The sequence below is a fragment of the Heterocephalus glaber genome, unplaced genomic scaffold, assembly GCF_053883595.1.
Source record: "Heterocephalus glaber isolate CG9 unplaced genomic scaffold, H.glaber_assembly_v1.0 deba00000347, whole genome shotgun sequence".
Lineage (NCBI taxonomy): Eukaryota > Metazoa > Chordata > Mammalia > Rodentia > Bathyergidae > Heterocephalus > Heterocephalus glaber.
The window spans coordinates 56,424,243-56,434,646 of NW_028258143.1; the positions used below are offsets into that span (position 1 = coordinate 56,424,243).

Sequence of the window (10,404 nt, forward strand, 5' to 3'; positions counted from 1 at the left end):
ATAATTATTGTAACAATCCAGCCAGAGAAACCGCAGACCGTAAAACAGTACGGGCTCCCCCTGCTGTTTCTACTGCTAAATTTAACTAACGTTTCCGGGTGCCAGGGCTTGCTGCCCTGATTTTTAGGCTGATTCATAAGTAAAGGGTAAACAAAATAAAATTAAAATACCAATACGTCAATCAATCAGGGAGTCAAGGGCCGGGGATTTAGCTCAGTGGTTTCGCTGCCTGCTGCGCAAGGACCCGAGTTCGATCCCTGGTACCAAAAAAAAAAAAAAAAAAAATCAGTGAGTCAAGGGCAGGAAGCGAGCGAGACCTGCAGCCGCGTGGGGTGCACTGACCGAGGGAGCACGAGAAAGCGATTCGGGCTCGGGTGAAACTTGGTCAGGTCTGAAAAGCAATCATGGGTGTCTTTTGGCACCTTGGGCACGGTGCCACGACTCCAGCCTCCGACAGCGCGCCGTACAGCCAGCCCGGCAGCCGTAATGACACCGAACAGGAGGCCGGCTTCTCAGCGGGTCCAGGCGGGATCCCACGCCGGGCCGCCGCGCTGCGCGACTCCTGCGGGCTAATGAGGGGAGCCATCTGCGGTGCTCTGCTGGCAGCTGTGTCCCCTCATCCTGTGCCAGCGACTCCAACGGGAGAGTCTGCAGAGGGCCCCAGCATCTCTCTGTGAGGGGACGCTGAGATTTCACATCGATAGACTCCAGAGGCCAAATATTTCATTATTCCTGTGCATGCATCTCAGTATGCCTCAACTTTTCAATGTAACGCTCAGAATGAAGGCGCGCTTGTGTTTATTCCTAAATTTGACTTTACGTTGTCACATTCGGGGACATCCACCCCATCCCTATGAGTAAAAAGGATACCCTATATTTATTTATTTTATTTTTTAAATGTATAGTTTATCTCATGCCAGGAGTGGTGGCCCACGCCTGTAATCCCAGCACTCTGGGAGGCCGGGGCAGGAGGGTCCAAAGTTGGAGCACAGCCTGGTCAACTCAGTCATTTAGGAAGATTCCGTCTCAAAATAAAAAATTAAAAAGAGAGGGAGCAGAGGCTGTAGCTCAGTGAGTAGGCCCAGGATTCAATCCCCAATACCGGAAAATAAAATTTTAGACTATCTCACATGAAAGTAGAATTTGCAATGAGTAGACTGATTATTTGCTGATATCACTATTTCCCAGGTATGCAATGATCTCTAAAGAGAAAAAATAAATAAATAAACCCCAATATATTTTCCTTCCTTCCTTCAAATGTGCTCATTTGCAATAGAGTTTATTTCTGACTCTATAAATCTAAAAAGAAGAAATTAAACTCAAATGATAAATCTTAAAATCTTTATGAGTAAATTTCAAATTATGATGGAATGACATTTTGAAACATTTATTTGGCAGCATATGGGAAATTATGTAAGTGTTATAGTAGCCATCAAAATATTTTAAGGCAATCATTAAACAGTTTTAAAGATAGACCTAATGACAAACCCAGCACTTAAAATAAGTACTTACATACTACAAAGCTGATTTAAAAGAGCATAAGTTATTTTATTTTGCTGTAATTCTCCAAAGTTTATGACAATTAAACTCTGTCATTTACTTCCCACTTCAATTAATCCACTGTCATCAGTAGTGTCTTATTAAAATCAATTATCTTTTTCCAAAAAATGAATAATACTCCCTTACAAGTACTGATTTGAAACTTACTCAGTAGTATAAGGTCAGTTTTCATCTTGAGAGGTAAAAGACATTCGGAGGACAGGTCAACTAAAGATTTTAAGATTTTTAACCAGGAGTAAAAAGTTATAAGATGTTTATGAAAATCAAAGGGAACATTGTAACATTTCTCTTGATTGTTAAAAAAGCTGGGTGAATTTTTAATATGAAATATGTAGCTTTTAGGAGAAGTTTAGAAGAGGCTTGGGCCAGGGATTTAGCTCTGCCTCACAAGCACAAGGTCCTGAGTTCAATCCCCAGTACCAAAAATAAAATAAAAAATAAAAGAGGCTTAAAATATAGTTTATGTAAATCTCACACATCAATACTATGACTTGAGTATTTTTATCATTTTAATGTCTCAGACTGGCAAGATTTTAAGAGTCATTTCCCCAACAGTGCAGGAAGATAAATTTGGTAAGGCAAGACTGTGGCAATTCTTCCTTCCCAATACCTCCTCTTAAACTAGGTGTACTTTCCAAAAAGTATTCTAGCAAGAAGTTTCAGTTTGGATTATCCTTATTCTCTAAAATTGACACAGATGTAGGTACATGAATGACATTTAAAAAGAAAAATTCTTTGTCACCTTCAGCTTGTTTCCATAGTAAATTCCACATGGAATATTAGTGATAGTAATTGATTTCAGCAATAAGTAATAGAGTTATAAACAGCTCCCGCTATTTAATGAAAGAAATGTTTCCACTTCTGGTTTTATTTATTACCATTTGAAGTCTCTCCATAACCCTAGTAAGATCAGTTATGGCTTAATTAAATGTGAAAAATGGCCTGCCAAAGGTTCTTTGTTCTTAAAATAAATACTGTATGTTTTCAGTTTTCCTGCGAACCATCATAACCTATTTCTATTTGAGAGCAGACTGCTCCACGCCTAAATCGGCTTCAGATATCCAAAAGATGGTATCTTTTGGCTGGAATTTTTATATTGTTTTCATGGTATACCAGCTACAAATATCATCTTAAGAGGTTTCTGGTTTATTAACCATTTGAGAGTTATTCATCTTAGACTTGTACCAGTGAGGAGGGAGGCTGTTCACAGTAGAAATATTTGCTACTTAAAAATGAACGCAGTTTTACACTTACAGCATGTACCCAGTGCTGTTTGTGGTGAAGTTCCATAGGTAGTACGTGTCCTAAGTAATAGTATATATTCAAATATATCTGCAAATGAAAAACAAAAGGCTGCGAATTCACTGGCAAGAACTGAGCTCTTCCATCAACGTGGCAGGAATGTTTCAAATAAATGATCTCGTCTCAAATCCTTGGAGAAATAATTGCATTTTTCTGGCCTTTCTTCTCTCTGCCCTTGCCCACCGTTTTTCTCTACGTTCATCTATAATTCCGTCTGCTCCTCTCTAGCCACACTGCAAAGATTCCCCCATTATGTTGATGGGGGAAAAAAAATGGGGAGGATAAGAGATAAAGCAGAGAGGCCCGATAGACGCCTTCTCCGATTTGAGTGGATGCATGCAGCTCCCCGTCCCTACCACTAGCTGGCGCCAGAGCCCGAAAGATGCCATGATATATTGCGTCATCGTTTGCTAATTAACAAAACTTTCCAAGCTGATCACAGCTATCCGAGGAAACCGAGAAATAATTTCCCCAATAACCTGTAGGAAAGCAGCCGCCAAGAGGCTGTCATTCCAATAAAAATAATTACATTTTATGCCTCCAAGCTTTTGTCTTCAAAAGAAAAAAGAAAAATACGCATCTTTAAAAGAGTGTGTGGTTTTATTTTAATCTTATCCAAATAAAAAACCGAAGGGAAGGCTTTTTTTCCCCCACAAACTACTCACGATACATATAAAACGGCAAAATTTTTCGGTTATATAATGCTCTGTTAACCTAAATAAGCGCCCTTTTTATTATTTTTATTATGCCTTTAGTGTAAGAAATGTGGGACGTGGGGCCGGGGATTTAGCTCAGTGGTTTCACCGCCTGCTGTGCAAGTGCAAGGGCACAAGTTCGATCCCCGGTACCGGAAAAAAAAAAAAAAAAGAAAAAGAAAAAGAAATGTGGGACACGTCAGGGTCACAGGGAAAGCTACGTCACTGCGTCCGTCCTAATTCACTCCTCTTGCCGCGGATGTCCGAGAGCTCTGCCTGGCTTTCTGCCCTGCCCGCCGTCCTCCTGGAGAAGCACAGGGCCGCCCTTCTGGCTCCACAGCAGGGAGGCCGGGCCTGCACCGCCCCCCCCCCCATGTCGGGGAAGGCAGTCCCGGACGAGCGTGCATGAGAAGTGTGTTTGGTTCACGACACAGATGATCGTTGGGCCAGGAAGAGGTGCTGAGCTGAGTGTGGGGAGAACATAACCTAATGCGAAAAATTCAAAGTAGATGCTGCCAAGGAAAATATTTTTTTATGCAAGAAATTTTCCTACATATTTTTATCATTAGAAAAATGACAAGGCTCGAGGATGTAGCTCAGTGGTGCCTCGCCTGCCTGGCAAGCAAGGTCTTGAGTTCGATCCCCGGTAACAGAAAAGAAAGAAGGAAGAAAGGAAGAAGGAAAGAAAGGAAGGAAAAATGACCTATCATTTGGTTTGGTAAGAGAAGATGAATTCAAACAAAACTATGGTGAGTACCATAACTTTAAAAAGACGTACTTTAAGCTGGGCGTGGTGGACCACACCTGTAATCCCAGTACTCTCTAGGCTGAGGCAGGAGGATTGCTCCAAGTCTGAGGCAAGTCTGGGCTACACGGTAAGTTAAGGCCAGCCTGAACTACATAGCGGACCCAGTCTCAAAAAGAAAATATCCTGTTTTCTGTACAGATATCCTTGGGTATGGGGGTGGGGAGTTCAGGACTCCCTACAGATGCTTAAGTCCCTTGTGTAAAATGGCATACATAGTATTTTGCATATGCACTATCCACCTTCTCAATACTTTAAATCACCTCTAGTTTGCTGATAATACTCAATCCCATGTAAATGCTATGTAAATAATATATCACTTAGGGAATAATAACAAGAAACAAAGTCTACGTGCTCAGTGCAGACGCAATGTTTTAATATTTTCCATCTTCGGATGCTTGAATTTAAGGGTGCAGAGCCAGAGGGCACAAGAGCAGCACCTCCTTCAGCCAAGCTTCTGCACGTGATTCCTCAAAGGCTCTGAGTTCTAGGTCCTTTCCTGGGCTGTTTGCCCTTGGGATATCAGTCACTGTCCTTTCACCTGCACAGGACGTCCCAGAAATGGAGCTGGGCAGAAAGTGCCTGTAACACAAAGTCGTTTTGTGTTTGATGGCTTTTGGATTTTCCAGTTGAAATCTGCCCTGTGGACCCTTTGTAAGGACACCTGGGTGACCCTAGTGTAGGAGAGAATATTCAGAGAGTGAAAGTGAAGTTTAAGGAATGTATCAGAAATTCTGCAAAGCAAATACAATGCAGAAGCTCACTTGCCTGCAGTGAAATGAAAGCTCGGATTTAATCTTTTGGTAGCCAATTTGCTGGGCCTTTTCAGGAGACATGAAGACAGGGAACTACATTAACCACAATTTGGAATGCCCGGGTCTTCATGCTAACTGCAGTTACCTTTCGTTAGTTACTGCCCTTGACCTACAGCTGGACTGCATTAGGTGCTGCTGGTCTCCCTCCAAAGCGCGGTGCAAGCCTGAGTCAAATGTGGTTTAATTCACATTCCACTCAACATGCCCGTTTTATTTCCAGTGGAAATTGCTCATTTAATTGCACTGTAAGTTTTATGGGGTATGCCCCAGGCTGTGTTCTTTATGCTAGGCATTTCAGTATTTATGGGCAGAGCTATACCCAAAACTTCAAACATAAAGTAAAACCAGCAAAATATGCTCTCCTCTGGTTCCATAAATACTTTTCACCACTTTCATTATTTTTTCCAGTGAAATGAAGTGAGTGTGTTAAACCTGTAACATCAGCTGTTGTTCGGTGTCTCCAGAGCTGCTTTTGCCCTTCATATTCACGTCTAAAATGGCTCCTCTTCCTTCAGAAGAACAAGCCTGAGAAATAAATACATCAGCCCTCTGATGGGGGTGGTTTCTCTGCCTTGGGGCAGGGCGGACAGGCATAGGGGTTTGCCCATCACAAATCAGAATGCATTCCCATACTGCTGAAATGCCAAGAGGGTCTTCCTCGTTTTATTAAACCTGTAAAGGTTTTTATATCCCACTGCTACCCCACTATATAAACTGTATGAAAACAGGTTGCCAGGAAATTCCAAAATGTTAGGCACATTGCTCTTTTTCTTTGGTACCGGGGATCAAACTCGGGACCTTGCACTTGTGCAGCAGGCACCAGAACCACTGAGCTAAATCCCTGGCTAAATTGTTCATGACAAAGGGCAGTAATGACTTTTGAAAGTAATTTCAGTGGAAAGGTATGAACAGAAGCCTCACTGTGGGGGTCTCAGAAAAGGAGAACGAGGAGGGGATAAGACAGTAAGGCTAGAACAACCTGCCTATCTATGAATTTGGAAGGAGTTGTCAGGTCTAGTGAGGATGTTTGCCAGGTTGAGAAAGGGAAAGTCATATTTAAAGCCACTGAAAAAAAACAACAGATCTCAAAGGCTAAAATTTCAATGTGGCAACAAAGCAGAAAAATGCAAAAGTAAAGTTGTGCTTTCAAAAAAATAGGAAACTTGGAAGGAGCTAGAGGTGATCATGTAAACTGGAGAAATGGGAATTCTAGCCGGGTGTGGGGACCCACGCCTGTGATCGCAGCACAGGCTGAGGCAGCAGGATCACCACGAGTTCCAGGCCACCCTGGGCTACATAGTGAGTTCGAGGCCAGCTGGGAGTACAGAGCTAGATCTTGTCTCAAAAAAACTAGAAAGAAAGAAAGAGAGAGAGAGAGAGAGAGAGAAAGGAGAGAGGGAGGAAGGAGGAAGGAAGGAAGGAAGGGAGGGAGGGAGGGAGGGAGGGAGGGAGGGAAGGAAGGAGAGAAAGGGAGAGAAAGGCAGAAATGAATTTTTACAGATTTGTCAACATTCTGATCTCATTGATTCAGTAATCCCTGTAAGTGGAGAGGGGCAGGGAATCTTAAGAAAGATGTGAGCCTGGCATGGCACACACCTGTGATCCCAGCACTCGGGGAGTCTGAGGCTGGAGGGTCACAAGTTCAAGCCCAGCCTGGGTAATTTAGTGACTTAGCAAAACCCTGTCTAAAAAAAAATTAAATAAATCTTTTGTTGTTTTGTGTGTGTGTGTGTTTGGTACTGGGGATCGAACTCAGGACCTTGCGCTTGCACAGCAGGCACTGGAACCACTGCAAGTAAATAAATTTTTAAAAATTAAAGGGATGGGATGCAGTTAAGTGCAAAGGCCCCGGACTTGATCTCAAGTACAAAAAAAAAAGGAAACAAAGGAAGAGAGGGAGGGAGGGAAGGAAAGGAAAGGAAGTGGTATCTTCCTTCTGCAAAAAGCATCCAGGAGAAAGTAATCCATATCAATCCTGCAGAGCATAAGGTGTACACCAGGGATGAGATCCTTGTAGGACTCGGTTTAAACCTACTTATCACAGCATCAATGTGACTATTCTTATACAATGGACCCTCAAGTTATGACCAGCCTGACATGAACAACTTGGGTTATGGCCAGAATTTTAGCTTTAATTTACAACCAAAGTCTTGAGTTACAACCCAAATGCCAGCTACTTGTGCTTCCATATGGTCTCAGATACAAATTTAAACCTTAAGAGTTCTGAAAGGAACATCCTTTCCAGGCCGGGGATTTAGCTCAATGGCAGCTGCGCCTGTACTGCAACGTCCTGAGTTCAATTCCCAGTACTGGGAAAAAAATCCTTTCCTGTGTGAGATTAACTGGGAAATCCTGGGCCAATGTCTCTCTAAGGACCCTGAGATCTGCCGGGAAGAAACTGTGGCCTAAAATTATACAGGAGAAGGCCAGGGATTTAGCTCAGTGGCACCACCATGCCTGCCTAGCAAGCACAAGGTCCTGGTCCCTGGTACCAAAAAACTACAAAAAAATTATACAGAAGAGAGACTTTGAAGGCAATTGACCAACATGAGTTACAACCAGGCCTCAGGAATGAATTGAGTTCCTAAGTCAAGGGTCCACTGTGTTAATGAGATTCGGCACAGGTACAAGTGGCTGAAATCCCAAAATATCAGTGGCCTAAACAAGATAGAAACTGCAGTAGTCATTAGGACTGTGCACATGTTCTGGTTCCGTCTTCAGAGCACACAATCTGACTGCTCTGAAGTTAGACGGAGTCATGTGACTGGCGTTGGTTAATGAAGCAGCTCGATTCCCATTGAAAGTTCTAACAGCAAACACATCACACTCCCTTCGCCTGTCCTGGTGATAGAGGAAGCTTGGGTAAGACAGGGTGCTGTGGGCCGTCTCGAAGATTACCCACAATGGGCCAAGTCCCCCAGCTGACGTGTGGTATAACCAACCAAGTCATCAACACAACACTTGTGTTAAACCACAGATTCCATTTCTCTCTGCCCTGAAAGTCTAGGTGGCAGGCAGAACAGACACAGCGGCCCCTGGTGTGAGAGACGCAAGCCCGGCTCCTGCTTGGCCGTGTGTCAGGGATCCGTGATAACAGCAGAGGGGATGAAGAGCCTCCGGGCACAGTGCTTCCTAAGCAAGGTCCCAGGGGCAGATGGCTGTCGCCTGCCACCTGGATGCCTCTGGCCAGAACTTGATCTTCTGGTCACACCCAGAGCTGCAAAGAAGGGAGAATAAAAGGAACATGGGGAAGGAGGCCCAGAGGAAAGCTGTGAGCTGTGGCACCACTTGTGGGGGAGAGGAGAGAGGAGACCCCACTCTTCTACTCTTAACTTGAAGAACACCTGCAAATGTGGATGGATGGGACAGCACGTCCTCCTCCCCATTTTTATAAAAATATAGAGGTAATTAGAATATGAATCAATGTGATGATAGATTGAGGCCGCCTTAACTTTGTGTGTGTGTGTGCTAGGCAGGAGCTCTTTTCCTTCCCCAGTATCTCTGCTGGTCGTTACCAAGCCAGGTCCATTTTGCCCACTGTGTAAATACAATTGAGGGGTGTGTGTGTGGGTGGGTGGGTGTGTGTGAGCGACTGTGTCTCGCTGTGTAGCCCAGACTGGCCTCAAACTCAGCCATTCTCCTGTCTCAGCCTCCCGAGTGCTGAGATTACAGATGTGCACCATCATGTCCAGCTTTGAAATGACCAGTTCTGCCCAAGAGTTTATTCATGAGGCACCCAAGCTTGTAGAGATGGGAGCTCAAGTCCTAAATCTGCTTCCCCACACGGATAGAGTTTGGGGTATTGATGGGATATGAAGCAGGGCAGTCTGGGGAGTGGGGAAAGGGGATCAGAAGTAAGGGAAGGTGGGTCGTGCACGCCTAACCAGGCTTCGGGCTCCTCACAGGACGTGTGTCCACAAGGCCGTGGCAATGGCGTGCTCTGGGGGTGGAGTTCTGGCCCTCTGACATCAAAAGCTCACCCACTGAACACTCCACAGGCCCAAGCGAAAGGTCAGTGGCTTCGACTGGTTGAGTCATATCCTGATTCTTGGATCCTTGGAAAACAACGTGGGCAACTCTGCTGTTCCCCAAGGTCAGAGGTGTTAGTTACCTGCTGCAGAGCTAATGCACTCGTCCGCTTAGCTAGGCGACCTCTAAAATTGGTGATAAAGGCAAATAACCACGACCACGTGAGGCTGGAAGCTTCACTCGAGCTTCCCCTGGGTTTCAGTAAGAGATTAGGAGGCAGCAGTGCCCTGGGTCACCTTTGCGAGATCTGAAGTGGCTCTCCGTGTGCTTAGTCCATCAGCCACCGTCAAGGATAAACCACAGAAAACAAATGAGCGCCACCCGCTGCGATGTCTCCTTGAACATCCCAGCAATACGACAGGCAAAGGCAGAAAGTTTGCCTTAATCTAGGGACTACGTTCAAGGCGCTTGGATGCGCGTTCATTGTTCCTCGCAGAGACAAGAACTACAGAGAAAGAGATCGGCGCGATCCAAGCTCTCACTGGGTGTTGCTGACCAGTTACGTCCCAGTTTGGGAAAAAGAGCTGAGGCCTGGGCGGACCGCACGGGCCTGGCGAAGAAACAAACCCTGGAAACTGGTCCCGGAACTAAGGTTCTCTGAGGGAGGAGCCCTGTCTTGTCACAATGTACTCACTTCAAAGCAAAGTGGGGTGCTTTTTGTTTCTTTATTTTACTTTCTCATTTAATTCATTTTTTAGTCTCCATTCCTTACATAGAATATTTTGTCAAAAATGTTTTTTAAGCATTTCTGGTGCCCACTCCCCCAGACCAGAAATAGAACCAGACCTTCAGAGCATGTGGAAGAAAGGCGATTTTTGTGCCAAAATTAACCATCAAAATGATCGTTAGAAAAGAGGACCTGAGGCAGGTCACGCAGCAGTGTCGCCGTGTCCTGACTGTGTCTTTTCCCTCTCTTTCCTTTAATCTCTCTTCTGCTTCCACGCTTTAAAGGGTGGAAAACCTGTTGTTCCTTGATGGGGTTCTGGCAGGCCTGGACAGGTTTGTCAAGCTGGTGAAGCAGGTTTTGAGGGGCCCGGCACTAGAGTACTCAAACCGCATTCCTTCCAGACACATCCGGACACTTTTGGCAAATCAGTGGGGCAAAGGGGGAGGCAGAGAAGGTTTAAAATGTGGAAAAGCCTGCCAGCGAGAACCTGGATCTCAGAGAAGAGGGAGTCTCCATTGCATGAGTAGAAAC

At 44.7% G+C, this 10,404-nt stretch overlaps 1 long non-coding RNA gene across 1 annotated transcript; it reads left to right on the forward strand.

Moving 5' to 3' along the window:
- Positions 1-3,647: 3,647 nt before the first annotated feature.
- Positions 3,648-5,730, forward strand: LOC110344467 (uncharacterized). The gene is made up of 2 exons (XR_002387058.2): positions 3,648-4,306; positions 5,586-5,730. It is a non-coding gene; the product is annotated as an uncharacterized LOC110344467 (long non-coding RNA).
- The last annotated feature ends 4,674 nt before the right edge of the window (positions 5,731-10,404 follow it).